This window comes from Spea bombifrons, chromosome 2 (genome assembly GCF_027358695.1).
Source record: "Spea bombifrons isolate aSpeBom1 chromosome 2, aSpeBom1.2.pri, whole genome shotgun sequence".
Taxonomy (NCBI): Eukaryota; Metazoa; Chordata; class Amphibia; order Anura; family Pelobatidae; genus Spea; species Spea bombifrons.
In genome coordinates, this window is record NC_071088.1 from 117,568,059 (window position 1) to 117,591,976 (window position 23,918).

Genomic DNA, 23,918 nt, shown 5'->3' on the forward strand with positions numbered 1-23,918 from the left:
GTGGCATAATGATAAGCATTTATGTAACTAAATAACTTTTAATTTATGAACATATTTCTGGCTGTTTGTATACACATTATTGTGAGCTTTAGATCTGTAGAACACTGCAATGAACTCATACCCAGCAAACTTTCTGATCTCCTAAAAAAGGACATAACAGAAAAATCAGTACGTTGGGATTTCCATATAAGCATAAGGCTTCTTGTATCTACGTTTAAACACTCAAGACTTTGTCAAGTAATGACATGGCAGCCCTACTTCTCCCCAGGGGAGGAAAGAGTGCCACCATCTCTAGGGACCACTTAGCTAACCACGTATGTTGTACATGGTTGATATTCAAACACTTGAAGGTGTTGTTTGATTATGGACCAAGGCATTACTTCAGATGCTAAATAAACTTTAGCAGAACTAAATCATTTTTTCCTGATGGTTCAACCATACATGTAATATTTTTGGCAAGTGGAGCCAACAATATCTGATGTGTTGTGGTACTGCAAGGTGTCCTCTTCATGATCACTAAAAGCGATAACTGGAAAAACATCTGTAGTTTAGTGAGACATTGTAGCCAATTGGCAACATTCTCTTACCTCCCCTCAACCAGGGCAGATTTCTGTTGTGGGTGTGCATGCAAGACCTCCTTTATTATTATTGTTATTATTAATACACATATTCAAGGGTATGACGAAACTAGAATTGACAGACTAAGACAAACCGATACATTAGGTGGAGAGTCCTTTAAGGAGTGATGGTTAAAGTTCTCTTATTTTGCCCTGATGTACTGTATAATGACACCAGTCCTATGAGGGGAGCTACACATATTTTTCAGCTTATCAAGAAAGTTAATTGGTATTTACTGTGATGGTAGTCACAAACCGTCAATAGAGAAACAGCATATTATAAGTAGGACATTGTTATCATCTGGGTATGTAAATCTAATACATTGTTTCTATGCAGCATATTATGTTGGCCAACACAAAAATAATAATTGCCAACATTCTATGCTGGTCCAATGAGCAGACAGAACAGAATATGGCAGTGACAGAACTCCTGCTGTCTGGACTGCCCTGAGAAAATCTGGATAGTTGGATGATGATGATATGCGTTGCCCAGCTCTATTGCAATCATTCGAGAAAATCGTTCTATTTTTGGTATTTCTCATGAGATTCCACATATGAATATTTAATACATTTCCTTAAGAATGCTCCATGCTACGCTTTTTTTTAACAGAGTCAACAACATACAAAATCCATATGCCTGCAGAACAAATTGTCCCAAGTGACAACCATAGTAGGAATACATTACATTATGTTTTGCTGAGAAAAAGTGTAGTGCTAATGAATACATAAGTTAAAATATGGTGGGTTACGTTTCTAAAAAAATATTCTGGTTCAAAGTTTGAACAGTACTTGTATCATCATAGCAACTTCACAATTGTTTTTGCGGATTGGATGCTTCTATTAGTTATACTACAGTGTAGGTCCGGTTTGGTTTCTGTGGGCGCTATTGAAGTTACAATACCTGCATACCAAATTTGGAAAACAGCTTAAAAAATAATGACCCTGTTATTTTTAAAATCAATGGAAATCCATGCCCATGAGGTGCTTTCCAATCATAACGAATAAATGAATATATTTGGGGTGATCATTTTAGCTGCTGTAGTTGTACTTATTATTCTATACAAATAATATGGGGAGAATGATGGGGTCTGCACTGTGTGGTAACCAAAGCTTATTGGGCATTTATGGGGGGAAAAGAAGGAGGTGCTGGAGGTCTGTGCGTATATATATATATAATATATATACGGTATATATATATGCATGTATGTTTTGGTAGAGGAGACAGAAAACACATCCAGAAAATCCTCGAGCCATTGAAATATAAGTGTAGTGAATGAGACAAATTATTCAAAAGTCCCGCTTGACCATACCCCTCTCCCTCCAGTCTCTGCAGAGGCTTGTGTTTGCAAAACATGTGCTACAGGGATAGATTTACCAGTGTCAGCGAAAGTCATCCTGGAATATGCTTAAACAGCCAAAGGGGAGTCTCTACCCCAGCAGCACACAGCTCCTTCTGTGACATCTCTGCCCTCACAACTGCCATGTCAGCTGGGATCAAAAATTCCCAACACAGCCTCTGACCCCCTGGGATATCCAATACTTCTTCTGTACTGAAAAGGGAACACAGCACGGGCAAGATCCTGGGAAATTCATAGCGCTTGTGACACAGAACCTGACTTGCTGATCCTGGACTATGCCCAACATCGAAATCATAAGACACTGAAACGTGGACACCCCAACACACATCGCATTAACACACTGGAGCTGAAGTCCTGTACTCTGACTGCGAGCTGGCTCCACACATAGTGGTTTAGAAGTTCAAGAATGGTTCTGTCCTCGGTATATTAGCACATTGAAAGGCTTTGATTACGACAGAGTGTAGCCACCTACAGGTAACATTCTTCTGATTCACATATGCATGCAAGGCTTATACCCTTCTTTCCTATTTAAGCATCTAACATTCTAATTCCAATTTTGAATTTATACCTCAATTGTTATTTGCAAATGTGATTTAAATCCTTCCCTTTTCATATATGTTTAGTTTTTTCATTTGTCAGTTTTTTCGCATGGTTACTTCTGCTTTTTTGGACATTAGACAAATATAGAGAAGAATGGTCCATTGTGCCATCCTGGTGCATTGTGATATATTGTAGTGCACTGTATTGAGTGTAATCTCACGGTTTTATACAGGTGTGAAATTGCCGACACAATTTTTGTTACAGATGGTGTGACTATACTTTAGGAAACAAAAAACATGTAAACTTAATCTTTGTTATGGAACAAACTATTTACAGACAATAATGCTAAGATCCTAGCATACTTAATTATTTCCTCCAAATGATATTGTTCCACAGTATTGTTGGGACATTATTATTTATTATTATTTATTGTTTTATATAGCGCCATCAAATTCCTCACTCGAGACAACGGGTGAGGAGATTATTGATATCTGCTTGGGGCAATTTAAAATTGGAGACTGCCACAATATTGTGTTTGTGTATATATATATTAAATCCTTCCCTTTTCATATATATATATATTTATTATGAATCTATGGATTTACAGTACAGTTGCTCGTAACTGATGTTATGTTCTGAGCCACTAGAGGTCAGTAAAGCATTTTAAGTTTTTTAACATCTGTTTCAGAGGAAAGTTAAACCCCATATCAGAGCAGCAGCTTGTTAATAGGCTATTCAAGTGAAAGTACAGGGGCTACCATAGCCCTGTGTCTGTACAAATTACAGGGATGATGTTCCTTCAGAGGTTCTCTTGAAGGATCGTACTACCTGTGCAATTCCACATCTGCAGCTCTTCAAGGGGTATAATTTACTTAAACTTATGTAGACACATTCAAAACTCCGAATGTAATGAGCTGCAAATAATGACCTGGAATTGTTGGATTTTCTCGTTTTCAATTCTGCCTTTTACTAAATTGACAATGAACGGCTGTTGCCCATTTCTCCTCTTACTTAAAATCCCCTTCACCACTAGATTACAGATGATATGCCATTGCCCTGTGAGCGTGGTAGGCTGATGAATCCAGCAATTGTTAGGATGTAGCAAAAAGCAATCATTATTCCACCAAGAAATACATTTTAAGAACTAGTTATCATCCAGACAAGCCAGGGACTGTAACACATCCCTTGCCAGTTACATTTAAATATTTAGGTTTGCAAAAGGCCTGTAGCCTTACCCCCACCGCCTTCCATCTTTCTGTGAGAAGACCTGTCCTGAAAGCTCAAGAACAACCTGTCCAACTTAGATCTACATTAAAGATCTTGAGACAGGGCTCATCAGAGGAGCCGGATTAATTAATGAAATTCATTACATTTGAAAGTATTTTGTTTGGGGTTTGTAGAGTCACTTAGTTTGGGGTTTGGGGTTTGTAGAGTCACGAAGCTTAGAAGACCTTAGAGGTCCCTTCTTCATGTGTCACATATAATGTCCCTCCAAATGTGGACCAAATTCTGGCAACTATGCAGTTTGCGTTCAGCTGGGAATTTGTTACTTCGCCACCTGCTGTGTTATAACTGATATAAACCTGCGTCCTTTCCACGGGAACCTGATGTATTGCTAATACCGCCTCTAACTAAATATAATAGCATTTACATTTATCAATAGATTTCTAAATGTTTTGCCATTATTAGCACACTGCTTTGTCCATTTAACTTGCTTTGTGTCTGACACAGCTCACTTGATCCCACTTAAGCCTGCCTCATGAGACTCACTTTGTGATGTATGACTCCACTGTTAATGGCAGCTTAGTGGGGCGATAACATAAACAAATTAGATCATTTGGATTTGAACCTTTTCAAGTGTCAGATTAGTGCACAATATAAAATATTAACTGCATTTTAATGCACTATATGTGTAAAGCAGTATGTATAAACTATTATACAATGAACAATATATACATTTGGTAAAAATAAGGTGTGCTTGGCAGTCATTGTTCATTGTATAATAATTTATACACATTGCATATATATATATATATATATATATATATATAAATATATATATATATATCATTTTTTACCACTGAGCATGACACAAAGTATGTTAAAATGAATTATTTGTGATGTCGTATAAAAATAATAATTTTTTTTATGCTTACTTTTTCTCTGTCTGAGAATTATGTCAAGCTGAATTCATTCCACTAAGACCGTTTGCAATCATATGGGGACAACCCCTTTAATTTTGATTTTGTTTCTCTCTTCCCCTCTCATATTATACTGCGGGTTAAGGTGCAAGATAACATGGTGAAATTCATGTTTGATCTAACTTGCTTTTGAAAATGTGTTTAATTCAGTTCTTTCTAATGGTAATAAAGTATGGTTCAGCCTACTTGAGTTACCTGTTAGAGAGAGGTCATCAGGGCTGTAGGAAGGGGGGGGCGAGGGGGTGCACAGCCGTCTGATCAGTAGCTGCAGCCTGCAGGGCTGTGATGAGGGAGCACGGAAGCCGTGGTCTGAAGTGACGGACCTCGTGCTTCCAAAATTTGATGGAGGATAGAAGATGAGAAAGGTAAGCAATAGAGAGAAAGGGGTGTAAGGGCAGTGTATGTGTATATATGTATGTGTTCATGGGCAGGTGTGTGTAAGAGCAGTGTATGTATGTGTAAAGGCAGTGTGTAAGGGCAGTGTATGTGTATATGCATGTTTATGGGGAGATGTGTGCAAAGCCAATGTATGTGTATATGTGTGTTAATGGGCAGGTGTGTCTAAGGGCAGTTTATGTGTATATTTGTGTTTATGGGCTGGTGTGTGTAAAGGCAGTGTATGTGTAAATGCGTGTTAATGGGCAGGTGTGTGTAAGGGCAGTGTATGTGTATATAGATGTTTATGGGAAGGTGTGTATAAAGGCAGCACGTATGGGTAGATGTGTGTGAGGACAGCGTATGTGTATATGTGTGTTAATGGGCAGGTTTAAGGACAGTGTACGTGTATATGGGTGTTTATGGGCAGGTGTGTGTAAAGGCAATGTGTATAGGCAGGTGTGTGTAAGGGCAGTGTATGTGTATGTGTGTTTATGGACAGGTGTGTGCATGGGCAGTCATGTGTAAGGGCAGTGTATGTGTATATGTGTGTAAAGGTAGTGTGTAAGGGCAGTGTAAAAAAAAATAGCTGGGGGCACAATATTTTTTGACTTGTAGCTTGGGAGACAGCTACTGCTCTTGGGTCATGTAGGACTAATTCAGTTATATGCAGAATGTTGGGTATTTTTAGGACCCATTCAGCCCTTTAAGTGGTGTTGTCATCAAATATATTAATCAGCAGAGCATTAAAAACTTGGATGGTGACATTCTAACAAGCCATACAGCAGATTTAAAGATAACGTGATAAAAGATAGGCACACACATCTGCAGTGTCTTCTGCCAACATGATATATGCCAGCGTGGAGTTGAGCTCCCGTTTCTTTTTTTCTATTTTATAACCGGTACAGAAAATATTAAAACAGGAGGAGGTTTAGCTGCGTACCTTACGTAAGCTAGGGAGAAATATTTTACTACAAATAAAGGGTGGTTCATTATTAGTGCATCATTCTCCCATTAATCATACCCCAAATTAATATTTTATTGCGAAAAATATTTTATGACTTTGTTATGATAAACAACCTATAGTTAGTTCCATAGATCTACCTCACTTTGCTAAGATACAACTATAAATTGTTGGCTCTATATAGATAAATGGGAACACAGTTACTGGTTCTTATTGTCTTCCCATTCACATCATCAGAGCCAGATCAATTCATCCCCATCCAAGCAGTCCTCTCCTACTGTCTCACTTCCCCCTCAACCACCGATTAGATTGTAAGCTCGCAAGAGCAGGGCCCTCTTTGTTATTGTATGTTTTATAGTATGTGTTTCTAAATTGTTCTTCTGCGGCATCTGCCAGCGCGTTATAAATAAATGTAATGTAATGTTCTCTAAATGTTACCCTGACCGCACATGCAATGCCTCGTTTATGGCTTCTCAATCAGTGGTGAGCAGTGGTGTTAAGTGAAGCAGGGAAGCCCGTGTCTCCGCCGCTCATGTTGCCTTACAGAGGGTATGCCTTGCTTCTCACTGAGATGCTCCTGCTGATGGTGGGTAAGTAAGATATTTGCTTTAGTTTTTCCTTTTAATTTGCTTTATTGTTATTTATTGTTTTATATAGCGCCATCATATTCCTTAGCGCTGTACAAAGGGTATACAGGACATAGCAATATGACTTACAGAAACAACAGGTGAGGAGAGCCCTCCTCAAACCAGCTTACACAAGTGGGTCCTGTTTGAGTAGGGGCATCATGGCAATAAAACATCTGCCAATGAAAAAGTGGTAGACTAGATGGGCAGATGGTTCCTGTCTGACATCAAATTCTATGTTTCTATAAAAATTAAAAAAACAACCACCACTGTAAGTTATATATATGGAATGATCACAAAACTTTACAGTTGACAGTTCCTTTTTAACACCATGTTTTTATACTGACAGTGCAAGTGTCATTGGCAGCTGAGACAATAAAAGAAAAAGTAGTATCATTATTATTATTATTTATTGTTTTATATAGCACCATCAAATTCCATAGCGCTATGCAATGGGTAGACAGGACATAACAAGTAGTATGTAATATAACAAATTGACTAACAGAGACAACAGGTGAGGAGGGCCCTGCTCAAACGAGCTTACAGTCTAGAGGTTAGGACAGTGTTAGGACATCTGGTTTTCCATTGCCATATACTTCGTTTGGTCCAGTATGACAGTGTTCTATTTACCTTCCACGTTGCCATAGCCATGACTGTGCCCACAGATGCCCCCTTCGTGGATGATGACATCACTGGAGAATACGAGGATGTGATGTCACATTGTTGCGTTCCATATCTTAAATGTGCACATCGCCTTTTACTGCATCCTTTGGTGACTTTGCCTCAGAGATCCCTCTTGTAACTAGCCCATTGATCAGTGCCCCACCAGGGGGCCTGATGGCCCAAGAGGAGATTGTGCCCATGTGGACCTTCTGCCCTAGTCAGCCCAGGCCAGAATAGATCACTAGTTTAAAGGGTAAGCACCTGGCCCTCCTGGAACTCAAATCATGGCTGTAACTAAATGTTATGCCATTTGCCATATGGTGTGATGCATCAGGAGTTCTAAGCAAATGTATAAAAAAAATACCCAGTGCTAAACGGGTTAACCCTGCTCTAATTTCAGTAGACAGATTACTTTTAATCAGTTGAAAGAGAAACCTGACATTTCAATGATATTTTTCAAACTGCACCTTTTCCACTTGGATTAAATTGTGAGCATAATTAGTGTGATTGCCAAATTGTTCTATGCTCAGGGGATAGGAGCTCTGGTGGTGCTCTTTAAATATTATCGATTTACGGAACTGGCAGCCATGGGATTTATAAACAAACCAGGATTTTGAGTTTTACTTCCTATGATTTTGTACTTACCATGTTATTTTACATCATACAAACCTCAGGTGTTGACAAGAGGGCCCACCTAAACTATAGCTGGTAATACACACAGGAAGGGAAATTGGGATTCTAGACTACTAGCTGTCGCCTCTCTTTATTGAGATAAAGACTTCATAACATTATATTTGTTCACATCGCACCAACAGATTTTGTAGCGCTGTTACAATACAGTGAAAGTATTTAAGTGACAACTAAAACAATATACAGCAATTATAATGACATTAACATATGTTAACTGCCTTCATTCTTCGTGGCATACTTTCTATAAGGTGCTGGAAACATTCCTCAGATAGTTTGGTCCATATGGACTTGATGGCATCATGCAGTTGATGCAGATTTGTCTGCTGCACATCCATGATGCGAATCTCCCGTTCTACCACATCCCAGAGGCCGGAGATGATGTGAGCTTTGTGACATGGTGCGTTATCCTCCTGGAAGTAGCCATCAGAAGATGGGTACACTGTGGTTAGAAAGGGATATACATGGTCAGCAACAATACTCCCTTACACCATTACACCACCAGCTTGAACCATTGATACAAGTCAGGATGGACCCATGCTTTCATGTTGTTTAAGCCAAAGTCTGACCCGGTCATCTGAATGTCACAGCTAGTGTCTGACAGCCCCTCACATTAATCCAGAGCTCGCAGGCGGCACAGGTTACAAAACATTAAGTAGGTTTATTACAGGATGGGACCCAGGGTCCTACCACTTAAGGGAGTTCTTCCTTTTCATTATTTTTTAGAGAAACATGAACAAAAAAAATGAACACTGGGTTATTTCTAAAGTCTCCTTCCTACAGGCTAATAAAACTGTCATATGGATTTGTGAGATATAACACTGACAAAACATGATGCATTCATGGTGGCCAGTAGGCAACACCTGTCTATGAGTGATTTAAATAAACGTACAACAGCTGATAAGACTGCGTGTTCTATGAAGCTATATTAGGGATCAACCTCTTTATCACCTTGCATCTTACTTAGCGTTAGCGTGTATTGGAAGGCGATTTCGGTTATTCTTCTTCTTGTGCTTTTCCACATTCAGTCTCTTTGTATCCTTTTTTTAAAAGGTACACATAAACTGTATGATTCATTTTATGGGTTAATGTCACATTTAATAACCTATAATCTTCATGGGAATGGATACCCCAGATATTATTGGTTATGTGTAGCAGACATCACTGTGGGACGCCATATCAGTCATCAGTATGTTAATGTAAGTACAAAGCTCTTCATTAGAGCTTTCATTATAAGAGGCAGCTTAGTTCTTGAGTCGTGTGTGGGTCAGGAGAAAAATGTCCTCTTACATGGCGGCAATCAGCACAATGAAGGCCATAAATATACACTTATGTAAAATTAATCATGCTAGATTTCCACTGTATATATTTGGAGTATCACTTATTGCTGAATTTTCCAGCTCGGACTCTGATTTCCATGTAGTGTCACGTGGCAATGGAACTTCAGAATTATACAGTAATACATTTGCTTGCTGGAATTCACTAGAACAATGTGCAGATTATTGTTACTGCTATATAAACCTGCTTGACATTAATTTAAAGTAAATAGTTCACATTTAAATTAGGAACAAGTCTAATTAAGCTAGCCTTAGGGATAAAGGGATACTCATGTGTTTCACGCAGCCCCAACATCAAGCTCACTGCCCCTGCTATCGTATTCCTTTTTGCTTTTGCACCACTGTTGGCTGCCTTAAGCAACTAATCCTCGTCAGGAAATATTTCTGTTAAGGTTGGTGGGATGGTTTCTATGCATGGAACTGTGACTCGTGGCAAAAACGGTGGTGAAGAATACACCGAGCATGCGCTTTGGTGAGCAGGAGGTACATTCGGCCAAACACTCCTGCGAGCTGGGGGGCAGAGAACTAGGCAAATGAATGTATAAGGATTCTGCATAGTCCTTAAATATATTTGGGGGGACCAAACACAAATGTAAAGGTACTACTCAGCTATCATATGCATAATTATGATCTTTTATTTATGTAGTGCAATATGTGGGATAAAGAGGTTCCTGCTCAGCATTAAAGTACTTTACCATATATAATTGTGGGCCATAACAAAACTTTATGTAGTGCAATATGTGAGATAAAGAGGTTCCTGCTCAGCATTAAAGTACTTTACCATATATAATTGTGGGCCATAACAAAACTGTCACCACTGAGACATTGCTTATGACTGCCCTGGTGTCAGTGGGAACTATGTGTGTTGGTTTTAAACCGTGGCTAACAAATATAGCCATCTATAACAGTGTTGCGTGAAGAAAGTGGAGGTTCAGAAGTTGCCTTCCAAAGTTTCATTTTTTATTGTTGAGTAAGCTCCAGAGAAGCAGCCTTTCATGTTTAATTCCATAATCTTGAACCAATGACAACAACCAAGAAGACAGAGCAGATGCAGCTAAATGCACACACAGGTATCAAAAAGCATTGGATTCAGGACCTGGAACTGTGGAAACATCACCGACATCAACAAAAAAAACCCTAGTCTCATTTCTGTAGGATATCCATGTTTCTTCATTGCTGCTTGTTACAGGCAAGTCTCCCCACTCCGCAGACAGATATAGTGCAATATGTTATTTTGTTTAGTTTTAAGATCCAAACAACGTAACAATCCACTACTGGTTGTACATTTACTTATGTTTCCACAAATAGAATCAACACCTAGCCTTAACTTTTACTGGGAGAATTTGTGATGTGTATTTAGGGCTCTTTGTTTTGAAGTAGTTTATCCAAGCAGTACGAGTGATATGCACGTTCACACAGTTCCCCTTCCAAACATTATTCAATTTTTACTTTTACTCACTCTTCACCCAAATGTTGTCCTGAAGTTCTGGTCCTTCCCTGAATATGATGCAATAACAACTCATAGACCCCTGATCTATTAAGTCCAGAGTGTGAAAAGTATCCCGTCCTAGAACTAATCAACTATTAAATAAATTAGTGTTCTTGAATAATGAAGAACAGATGTAATTATGAAAAGATTGTGACTGTTAACATTTTACTAATCATATGTAAAAATGAATAGTGACAAATTATAAAAAATCAATGATATTCAGCACTTTAATTGATACATCAAATGCACACCTCTACATCTGTTACCAGTTCCATTCAATAATATTAACGTTCTTTCAATTAATTTGTATTGACGACCAAATGTTTATATTGACATCTACTCGATGATCAGAGGTTCTTGAGATGCAAAGGAGTAGACTACCTATTAATGTTTCTTTTAACATTTCTATTGATATTTCTTTTAACATTTCTATTGATATTTCTTTATATAGTAACATACCACACGGCATATAGAATATCAGCACTTAAAGGCTTGCAGAAAGTGCTGTGTGTTGAGGTCTATGGGAGCTTGACTTCTTTTCCTGATCTCTAGATGTTGGTTTCCCCTAGGAATTATGGTACAGTTGGTTCAACAAAGCATCGAAATTCTATCTTAAGGTCTTTGCTTTAAAATCATAATTTGATGGGTGGGGTGGATGCTTGCAATGCAGGGAACAAATGGTATGCAGTGTGTGCAAATAAAAATAGTTGTGATATTCAGTGCGGTCCATAAAATATCACACATCAGCCTCTTCACACGCTGTTCTGCCTCTCACGGTTTCCCTAGGAAGCCCTGACACTGATGCTGATTTCATTACATGAGCAGCTGTAGTATTGTAAACTCATTAACAGTTTTGTAAATAGGTGGTTTCAGAGGCTTTAAATAGAATGGAGTTATTTGCGGTGCAGAGTAGAGCGACACGTGCCTTTGGCTCCAACTGTCAACCACAAATTTGTGAAGGTCCCTAGGAGAGCATCTCTGGACCCTCAATCTCAGTATAAATCCACATTAAAATAAAAAGTGTCCTCGTTATGTAATGCTGGATGTATACGTAAGTAGAGGGCCAGGATCCTTTAGTTTACACTGTAAGGGGTTGTAGGTTGTTACAGTGTGGTTCACTATGATTTACGGCAGTCAGGGGTTTAAGGCCAAACCAAACCTGTCTTGTCAGTTGTTAACCCAGTGTCGTGGAATGTGCGTTAGCGTTATACATAAGTAACAGTAGCATTCGGTGTGGCCTAAAATGCCTTTTTTCTGAAGATGTGCAGCTAAAGCCCTCCTAAGATTCTGGCTGACATGCGGAGGAACAAGAAGTGAAGGTGTGAGGGGTCGATCATTTCCCTCAGGTCACACCACCAATTGGCCTGGAGTCCTGCTTATAGGATCACCCTAGGCCTGGACCATATACTTGGGACAGGCAATCCCCCCGAAAAGTGGCGCCCGACACCACTGAGCGAGGCTGCTGGCAGTGCGTACACAGTGTCCGTCGGGGAGTGTTTGAGACGCAGGATGACGCAGGGGGACATAAACCGCCTAGTGAGGCCTGCAGCAGGCCCTACAGAGAGTTCTATATCATTGATAGCAGTTGTCTACACTAGAAGTATTACCGGATTTGCTCAATTATAAGACGACCCACCAAAATTAGAATATTAATTTAGGAAAAAAAGAAAGCCTGAATATAAGACTACCCTATAGGAAAAATGTTTTACTAGTAAATATTAATTCACATGTAAACTATTTTTCATATTTAATAAAAACTATGATTGAGAAAAATGATTTTTTTGTTTTTATTTGCCTACCTGCCCCCCAGTTTTGCACATCTGCCCCACGGCTTGCTACTCTGCCCCCAGATATGCCTTATATACCCCTATATGCCACTCAGCCCCCCAGAAATACCTTTTAACCCCCTATATGCCACTCTGCCTACAGGAATGCCTTACATCTCCCCATATGCCACACTGCCTCCCCAGGCTTGTTCCTCGTACTTCAGGCTCCCTGGTGTCTACTGGGGGCAGCGCAATGCGTATAGACAACCTCTGCTGCCTGTTAGTTCTGCCGGGGCTTCTATGAGGGAGCACCAGCATGACCTTCCGGTGCTCAGTCATAGAAGCCCCGGCGGAAGCGAGGAGAGGAGGTCTCCTGCAGAGCTGCGGGGGATCTGGATCTTATAGTCAGACCTCTATTTTTCTGAAAAAAACCTTGTTTTATAATCCAGCAAATACGGTATTTTATTTTAATACTTCTAGTTTTTTTATGTTTGAACTGCATGTTACCTGAATGTTATTCAATTCTACAAACCAAATTGGATTGCTACAGCCTGCAATAATTAGGTTATACCCCTTTATTTTTGTTGACGCATGGCACTTCTGTCTCTAAAGTGAAATTATGACCAGCTAAAACCAGTGTTATACAAGAGCAACAGCACTCCGACTAAACACTGATTTGAACTTTCTGAGATTCCTCTGACAGAAAAATATTCCTTTACTGAAAGTGTAGTGGATACATGGAATAGCCTTCCAGCAGAAGGGGTAGATGTTAATTCAGTGAAGGTGTTTAAGCCAGCATGGGATAGGCATAAGGCTAAGCTAGATATAAGATAAGGCCAGGTACTAAGGAAAGTATTCAGAGGTTGGGCAGACTGGATGGGGCCGAATGGTTCTTATCTGCCGTCACATTCTGCATTTTATGTTTCTATATCACAGAGGAAGTTCTTCCAGTGCACAGCCACTAAACAACAGTCTAAACCAAAGAACGCCTCCAAGCATTCTGAGGGGTCACCTCCTAGATTGCGACATGTTGACAAGCCCAGTAATGCCACCCTCAAACACCTTCTTAGATAGCAAAGAAGAAGTTATCAGGGCTATGTGGCCAACTACAGATTATCCGTGGATAATGCTAGCCAGCAAATACTGTACAGGCTAACTCGGCTAGAATTACCGCATTGAAAAGAGATAGAAAACCTCAAGCAGTCATCTGGAACACAGAACACCACCACCCAGACCCTGCTAGACTAAATTGACAAAATAACTTAAGGTTCATACGCTTGCCAGAACAATGATTAAATCCATGGTTGCTTTACTATATGCAATTCAGGTGCCATTAAATCAAGAAATACTTTTACAGGTTCCAGCAGTACCAGATTTGTGTTTTTAATCCATGTGTTTAATCGTTGTTTTGGTATAAATGATGCACTTGAAAAAACCATAAACAACAACAACAGCTTACACTACACTACTGATTGTGTGCCCTCTGAAATGCACCACGGTGATGGTGGCAAATTTGCTGTTTATGGTGCTTCAGTTTTTAGTTTATATAACAGGATTTATTGTTCGTGAACTTCATTGCACTTTATAAACGAGGATAATTTACTTGAATGATTTTTTTGGCAGATAAGCAGGACTGTCTTGTTCATTAAAGGTTTGGGGGGAAGGGATGTGTTTTCCATCCTCGATGACGACGTTGAAGAAGATAATATGCCTGAAGGTCAGTGTGTGCGGTTCTGGCGTTACGGATCTGAGCAGAGAAAATCAATCACGTTATTGAGTAGAACTGAGAAGAGAGGATATGGGTAATGTTAGATGAGAGACAGGTCCATTCTATATCAGCCATTACTTCCTGCGCTCACACACCCGACTGCCAAGCACATTGACAAAATAAGGTATTTTATTACCAGAATTGACTTCTTTCAAAGAAACAATTGCCCACGTGCCATGTGTTCAAAATAAAGTGGTTATTCCTTTTCCTATAGGCCTGCCGCGTTAAATAGGTCTAACTTGTATATTTCAGAGATAATCACGTTTTCATGGTTACTTTCAACTTGCGTCAGTGTATCTTACGTATTTAGTATGCTTATGGTGAACAAAAAATGGGAGACGTTCTCCACGATAGAGAATAATGTAAGCAAAATCAAATATGCTTATGTCCATATGGGCGAAAACAATCCGGCTCTGGCCTTGCGACATGTGCATTTTATTTGACATGTAGTGAATGGCCATATTGCAATGTGTATTTTATTTTACATATGTGAAGCACAAACAAATCACTACCAGTTTATAAAAAAAAGACGTCCAAAAACTAAATTCCAATAGTTTTTTTTCTGTAGGAGAATGATTCTAGGGAAAACTTCCTGGAAAAAATACTTTGTTTTCCTTCCTTTTAATGTGGGACAGGAGGCATTAAATATGAAGCTGCTGTTTGCCAGAGGAAAGGTGAAGAGGCCTCCTACTAGCTCACAAAGTACTTTTTGCATGCGATGCAAGCACTAGAAGTGGCGGGCCACGTGGTGGTGCACTGTGTGACTTCTCTGAGTGATTTCCTTGATGCTGCTCAGCCAACACTAGCTGTCTGATTGCCCTCTAAAGAGAATGAAGCATTTTCAACCCTGCCTACAAAAACACTAGCAGGCCAAACACCCCTATGGGTGAATGCAGCTTATCCTGAGCTAGGATTAACATGTATGTATATTTGTGGAAACACAGCTTTTAAGAGTGGGAGTACTTGGAAGATTTACTGTTCGCCAAGAATCTCCTGGCTTTCAGAAGTTCCCAGGAGTGCTTTCTGCTGTGCGTAGCCCTGGAAAGCAATGTGTGAGAAATACGGTGCCAGAGTTGCTGAGGGTTTCCCGTGACTTGAGGAACTTCTCAGCATAATTTGATTGACTATCCTGTCTCATTTATTAGGTTAAGGCGGCTGACTGCTCTAATTCAAGCTTAGTGCTAGGATATGCCTTTATGGGTGTCTCTATCGGACTGTTTCAGACCCTCAGGAGCAGCTTGGGAGCTACCTAGAGCAGCCAAGCTGCCCACTGCTGCTAAACTTCATATAACCAATTATCTTATAGTTTCTACATCTTTGTTCATTTGTTTCCATTGAGTTTTCTGAGACTGAATTTACGGTGATGTCCCGTTTTCTGCCTTTTTCGATAACCGTCTGCTAGAGGGCGCTAATGCTTGTCTCAAACATTATCCACCGAAATCTGGACTCTAATCCTACAATGTAATCTTAGATACAGCTCTTTGTCCTTCATCATTATCTTGCTTGCTTATCAACATGAGAGTAATTCAGTGTTTTGTGATTTCAGTCATATCTTAACATCATCCATTCTGCCCTGTGGTAACATTACTAAATCTGATAACCACCCTGAAAATACCACTGGCTCTCACAATCACTCTGTCCTATTACCACTAAGTAATTTGAAGTAAAAGGGTAATTATCACACTTGTTTATTTTACCCATACTCTACCGCATAACTTACTCTAACTTTAAATGGTCACTCAAATCCCTCTCCTTGCGTCTTTCACCCTTCACCGAGATTGCCAGACTGTAAACTTTCAAAAGACAGTATGCCTTAACATATGTTAAAAGTGAAAATATACAATCTGACAAAAAGATTAATGTTATTGCTAATTTGATCACCACCATTTCAACCACTGTTAACACCAATTAAGGTTTGCTGCATAATGTGTCCTGGTAGGCCTGGACTGGCTGACCGGATATAAATATAAAATATAATGTGCGGCTGGACTTATGTCATTTGTTGGCTGTTGGCTTTAAAGTGCCACGGCCCATCCCCAGTGTGGCCCTGTATACTAATGTAGAATTTATATCACTTAGATCCCTAGTTATTGAGTTATACATTTACCCTTCTTGTTTTTCTGATTAATTTTACTTTTATTTGTACAAGAGAAACTTTGCATTTTTCCCACTAATATATATAAAAAAAATTATACATAAACAAAAAAATGTAATTCTGATGAATAACTGGTTTCACACCCATTGGTCGTTGTGTGAAAATTGTTTATACAGATCAGATCTATTTTAACAAATCTATATATTAATATACATAAGGAATATAACATGGTTTCAGTTTTACTCTTAAGTATCTGGTGTGTAAGCAACTCATTACAAACAATGGAGGGCAGCTCATAAAGATTTGTAAAGAAAAGAAAAATATCAAGTATCCAAACGTTAAAGGATTCCATTACATCTCAGAAATAAAACATGACGAGACAGCCCCAGTTTACTACTGTCTTTTACAACAGGACTAAGTTGTCTCTCTACCTTAGTTACAGAATAAGTGCTTCCCATCTCGTTTTAAAGATCTTCCAAAAAGCAGAACCTTTATTTTATATCCAGAGTAACACGGCATTAAATGTTACAGATGAATTTGTTGTATATAAGTTGGTGACAATAAAGTGTGATAGTCTGGAGTGACTTAGCGGTGCTTGATTATCTATTATGGAAGATAGACTGTAACCTGCTATATACAATATACATTGGAAAAAAAAATAGTGTTATTACAGACATTTGGCGAGTGACTACATAGAATCTTCATGATAGGCTTTGAAAGTATCCATGTTACAAGGAGTCCCAGGGTCAGAAAGGTTTCCAGGTATGTAGTATAAGGGAACAGAACATGGTATCGTCATTGAGTAGTAGGCTTAAACCAGAGGTCTTTAAATCATTTTGAGTAAGGTGATGGGAACTGAGACAAGTAAAAACTTGGAGATGTGAATGCAGGCCTTGTGGAGGAGGGGAAATTCCATAAAATACATTTTAGGTGCCTCTTTGGCACAAAAACTACTTGCAAATGAATGAGTAGGAAGGCAGATGGGCTCACCGACCATGAGCAAGATATATGATTGTAGAAAGGGAAAACCAGTGATACCACTGAATTGAAGATAAACCTATGATGCTCATTAAACCAATTCTTTATATTTCAATCACCACCTGAAGCTACAAATAAATACTCATTAATATGATGCAAATGCATTATTAACATAAAGTAATGTAAACATTCACCACCGCTGCTTATGGTTCCCGGTGACCTCTGGTGCCTCATCAGATGATGGAGAGGAACGCAGATTTATCATATTATGCTTTTGCATTCCCTTGTTTGTGTGAAACCAAACGCGTAAGTTATGTTTGTCAAGGGCCCCGTTCCTATGTTCACTTGGGACCCAATCATCTATAGCCACTCATAGTTATTTAGAACCACTGATGTATATAGATAGTACTCAGCAGGCATTAAATGCGTTGTTAGTTTGACTGCAAGAATAAACTGATGTGCTCCATTGTTGCATCCTTTAAAGGTGCTGTTCCATTAACTCTGATGAATTTAACACTTCCATAACCAAATGCAGAATTTGAAACATGTTTCCTAGTACTGATACATGCCCAACTCTTCACAGAAATAATTATTTAATCATATATTTTCCTCATTTATTTGTTATCGGACACAAAAGCTGATGCCAATAGGTTGCTGCCATCTATGTGATTTTTCCGAGAAAAGAATAAAATGCCAGATCTGCTAAGTTTTAATTGCGTACCATGCTAGAGTGTGCAATTATCTATTTCTTTTTTAAGTGCAGCATAATATTTATGTCTGAAAATAAAATGTTTTGGCATGAGTTTTAAATCTGTTCATGGGATTTTTTGTATACGACAGATACCCACCTTTCCAGTTTTTAAAACAGGAATAAATCGTATAATAAATTGTATGATTTACAGCAGCTAAATAAAAGACGTTTCCATTCAAACGTGTTATTATTCTTTCAATCTCCCTTACATTATACTGCACACATTTTGCTTAACTGCTTCATTAAAAATCAACTGTGCCTGTCACGAAGAAACAACTTTACGTTAATCAGTCATAAAATTTATGAAGTAGAGTTTTGTTATTTTTTTTTTTTTATGGATCAGCAATTTTAAAGATTTATTGTAATAATATAATGAAGCCACCCTTCCTTGCCATTGCAAACAGTAGCTTGTAAGTGTGCATGCATGCTTATCATCACCTTCCCACGCTGCAAGATTTTATCTTGTCCAGAATCAGTTATAAAACGAGTAGAAATGTGCATGTTGGCAAAGCAAAATCAACTTCTATCTACATTTAGAAGATTATACCATGGCGAAGCATCATAATGGATCAGATACGACCAGTCTCTCTTATTATGTTTATTAAGGATCCAATTGATTCTGATCCTAATGTTTAAGTGTTGATGCTAAACAAAATCACTAAATATTAAGGCAATGGGATCTATGTTGACTGCTAGTACAGGGGTGTCCAGCCCGCGGCCCTCCAGCTGCTGCAGGACTACATCTCCCATAATCCTCTTTCAGCTAAGGGGCTGGCAGAGGAGTATGGGAGATGTAGTCCTGCAGCAGCTGGAGGGCCGCAGGCTGGACGCCCCTGTGCTAGTATCTATGACTATGTTACTGAAACCTGCTCCTGTAATATGACAGGGCACAGATCTAAATGAAACCATCATAGCTGTAAACCTGATGCACCATTTGGTTCCACGTGAAAGGTCACATAATAAGAAATGGCATCCTTTGAATGACCCCAATGATAGCGTATGAGCCCTTATAGGTTTGACTACTTACCTGTCGTCTACAATTCTAGATAACAGTTGACAACAGTAGCATACCTAAGGGGGGTGAGGGGGGATGGTCCGCCGGACCAGTAAAATCTGTGAGAGAGGTAAGGGGTGCACAAGATTGAATGGGCCAGTGGGTGAATGAAAGTTAGTGGGTGATTGAATGAATGAAGTTAGTAATGAGTAAGTTAGTGTTTAAGGGCGAGAATGGCACAGGTAGGCTGATTAGGGGCAGAGGTTTCACAGGCAGGCTGATTGGAGGGGCAGAGGTGGCACAGGCAGGGTGATTAGGGGGGCAGAAGTGGCACAGACAGACTGATTGGGGGCAGAGGTGGCATAGGCAGGCTGTTTAAGGGGCAGAGGCCTACCACGTCAATGTCTTGCTCAGTGGATAGTGGTGGGAATTACGCTGCACCATATCTGTTCAGTAAATGTTATTTATTTAAATTAATAATTTAATATAATAATTCCAGATTTCTATCTTTTCCAGTTGACATACAATAAAACATTTATGAAATAAGTATTCCTGCCAACATAAATTTTTGGTGTGTGTGTGTTTGGAGGGAGGGGGCTTCCACATACAGGATCCGCCCCGGGGGCCCAATACTCAAGGTACGCCCCTGGTTGACAATTAAAGATGTTTAGAGTTTTGTGCTTCGTACATTTCTTTAGATACAATTTAAGTTCTAGACACCAAAGAGTAGGCATAGATGGGTCCTATTTATGAATTACCACATGAATTGCAAAATAATAGCACTTTCATTCTTAAAGGGTCAGTTTACTAAAGAAAACATGAAAAAAACACACTTCACAATGAGGGACAGATAAAGTCTAAGGTAGAAGCTACCTGCTTTCTTGGTGGTTCAATGCAATGGAACCCTTTAGCTATCATAAGCATTAAAGTCTGTATGAAAGCCAGAGTTTTGCTTTAATGCTTTTTCTTCCTTGAACAAATTCTAACCTGTCTGCATTAGCAAAAGACCCGGCGTAATTCACTCCTATGGAATGACAATCGAGTAGTTATATTACGTTCCCAGATAATTCTAGTGACATTGCCCATAAACATTGTCCCTTTATGATGTTTGGTTTAGGTTCCTCGGGAACATGACAAAAAAAATTATATGTATCACAAGCAATGTTCACACTGGGAATCCAGCTGCGGATATTTGTGTCATTAATCCACTCTATTAGTCTTCTTTACCTGTCCCTTAAGCTTCATAAAAATAGCGAAAGGATGTTGCATTGGATAGAGATGTATACACCAGCATCATATTGAATTATTTGGCCGTGGCAGGGAAAGAGTGTCACATCAGTTTGTGTCCTCTCCCCAGTCCTGCCAGCTGGCGACTGTGGTTAGTAACCAGGATCCGGAAACCTTCTACTGTTACACTCTTTCTCCTCTTTACATCCATTAAAGTCAGGACTGGTGATGCTGACAATAAGGTAGGACAGCAAATTAGTAGAAAAGCTATTGAACACAACACTGACTCCCGTAAATTATTAATGGCCACTGCAGCCTAATCAGTAAGATGAGAAGCTGGGCAGCAAGGTGATAGCCCAACAAGGTCACTGGACCCGATGTGAAAGCCAGCACAGATACATCTTATAGAGATATGCTATGTATTCATACATTGAATGCCAAGAATTAGCCCCAATTAGCAGCTCATTCCTTCACCTATTCAGTCCAGGTGGTGACAAGGAACTACTCTGTGTGTAGGGTGAGCTTGGGGGCTCCAACATCTCACAGTGGGGCCCCCGGCATTTTTTGTTATGCCACTGCCTAGAATATTGTATATAATATGATATAGATATTCCGGAGAGTGCCCAAACTAGGGCTACTAAACATGCCTTACAGGCTAAAATTCTAGAAGACTCAACGGTTTCAACATGTTTAATTTGCTGGAGAAACTGAAAGGGGATCTGATATAAACGTCAAAACAGAACAAGTAGTTATTGCAGAGCTAGAAAGACGTGACAGTCTAAATGGTCAAAAGGCTAGATGTAAAGCCAAGAAGTGTTAATTCACTGCGTGTGATGAGTAAGTGGAACAGCATTCCAGCAGAAGTAGTACATAGTAATCCGGCAAATGAATACACAGTAGGGATAATGCCATGCTAAACACAACTTAAGGTCCAAGTTAAGGTCCAAGTCCAAGGTTTAACAGCAGGTAGAAATTGGGTAAGATAAATTGGCCGAACAGATCTTGTCTAAAATAAAAACATCTGCTTCTACTCATTAAAAACAAACATGTATATATATGATTTATATTTAATGTACCGTATATATCAAATGTTAACAAGAATATACGAGTATACAAGAATATATATATATATATATATATATATATATATATATATATATCCATTTTCTATCTCCCTGTTGATTAATAATACACATATCGCCCTGTTCCATGTTAAATCTACTCTTTTATTTTTTTTCTGGTATCTGCTAATATCATAGATCAAGGCATAAACTCTAACATTATTTCAGTTTTTTTGTTTGATTTAGTATTAAGACTTTTTGTTTCTCTTAGACAGGGCATGTGCTGATTATGCTCATTTCACTGCACCAGTTCCAAAAAATTTGGAAAGATTTCATATAAATAAAATTAGAAGGAGAGCCAGAATGAGCATCAATCTGCAATGCTATCAAACACATTTTGGGTATAATCCACCTGTATCACATTCACTGGCATAAAAGAGGCTTGTGGGATTTTGTAGGTAGCATTGATCTCGGGTGTCCAAATGGGAGAATTTGAGCCTTCACTATTTCTGTTCTTCAAGGTAAATAAACTGTATCTCACGCTCCGGCTTACAGAGATATGAGTTGGAAATTGGGAAAATAGCCTTCAAGGATCACAACACCTGAAGATAAGTGAATGATACTAGATTAGACTTTTTTTGCCTAGAGATAAAAGAACTGAAAATGTTTTTCTTATCTACACAAAGGCATTTTTTGAAAAACACCCTTGAGATGTGACCTCTAACCCTCCCAGTGGAAGGGAAGAAACCAAACTTCTGGCTGGGAAAAGGCAGCATGTTTGGTGTAGTTATTGCTTACAAGTTGAATTTGTTCTGTGTATAAATTGTGGTTTTGGCACTAATTCTGGAATCGGCACTGCAATGTCTCTACAAATTAATTATGGTATTAAATACACAGTTTGGAACAGACTGCAGTCTGCATGGCAATATCTTCTTCACAAAGGAAGGGTTAGAGTGGAGCGGAGCATAAGTCTATTTTGCATTTGCATTGGTGCTGCAAGTTGAAAATATTTTATTTTTTTATTTGTTTTATAAAATTTTCAGAATTTAAGGAAAAAAACAAGGTGGATATTGTCCAGAAGTATGGAAGTTTTGGACGGTATTTTGTTCACCAGTCATCCATAAGCCTGTGTGTGTTGAGCCAGAGCACAATAGGTTTTAAGACCTGAGGTCTATGTGGTGAAGAGTGTACTGTCCTAATCAGCACCAGATATTTCAGCAATTAACCCAGGAACGCATTGTTCCCACAAACCCATAACTTCATGAAATATATTCTTTATTTTTTTCGGCGATGTTGCTATATTATTAAAAAAAGATGAAGAGCCCAGCAGAAACAAACGCTTCCTCTGTTGTACCAGTAGTTTAGAGATTTGGTCCTACAGCAGGACAAGGCTGGGAAACAAGTTGGCCTCATTGTCCCCAGCTCGGCCATGTGATTCTGGTGTCACATTATAACGGCTACTTCCATGACATCACTGTGTGGCTAACATGGAAATGTACCTTTATTCTATATTGACTGCTTAGTACACTTTGTCTTAAGTAGTTATACAGAACTTCTCCATGTATATATAACGTACATTTCACACAAAACTTTTTGGGCCAATCCTACGTTCCTTAAACTGTCCCACTTTGAGTGTGATGATGAGTGTGGTGTGTAATTACTTACCGCTGTTGTTTTCTTTCATTGAATGCAGTCAATGCATTATTCCTGAGGACATTTAAATAAACGTAGCTAGCTGTTAAATGGCTCTTAATCGCTATCATCTATCACATGTTCTGGAATGACCCCCTCAGGTTATTATTGTTTCATTGGCATTAACTGAATGAATGTCCTTGCCTGCCTTTCCCCATCTAGCACAGTTATATCATCAAGCCCCTTAATCCATCCCTGCATCTTCCTGCCATTAGAGGAAGTCCCTGGGGGCAACTGTAACAGCAGATAACATGATATATCTTCCCTGATATTAACTTGCGATAACACTAAACCCAGCCTTCATTAACCTCTGGCTTACCTGTGTGAATCCGGGGTCCCTTCCTGTTACTTTGTGTTAATTATTATTATTATTATTATTATTACGGGCTCGCTATGGTGTTGATCCATAAATAAGGATAAATCTGTTTCCGAAGGATGTTGGACTACGGGGAGGAACTAAAATAACCACAAAAAAGATGCTCACTAAGCATATAAGTGTAGCAACTGACTTTCATGTTTTATAGATCAAAGTTGTTTTTGACATAAGAAATAAGATCCAGGAGTGACATAAATCTGAAAGCTTTCAAGAGACTAAAGAGTCATCTTTACAATAATATTTAATAGGAGTGGTAAAGATACGGCTCACTCTGCGCCAGAGTAAGAAGGCGGAAGGAAATAGAAATGTTTGGTCCTCTTAAAAAATCTGTTGGAAAACAAGGGGCCGAGGGG

General features: G+C 39.0%; 1 protein-coding gene across 2 annotated transcripts in view; it reads left to right on the forward strand.

Annotated features, from left to right (window-relative positions):
- The first annotated feature begins 2,291 nt into the window (after positions 1-2,291).
- Positions 2,292-23,918, forward strand: part of ZNF385A (zinc finger protein 385A) — a 103,857-nt gene continuing 82,230 nt past the window's right edge. For both annotated transcript variants that reach the window (XM_053455961.1, XM_053455962.1), the window contains exon 1: positions 2,292-2,449. The gene's annotated coding sequence lies outside the window, so the exon portion shown is untranslated. The remainder of the gene's footprint in view (positions 2,450-23,918) is intronic.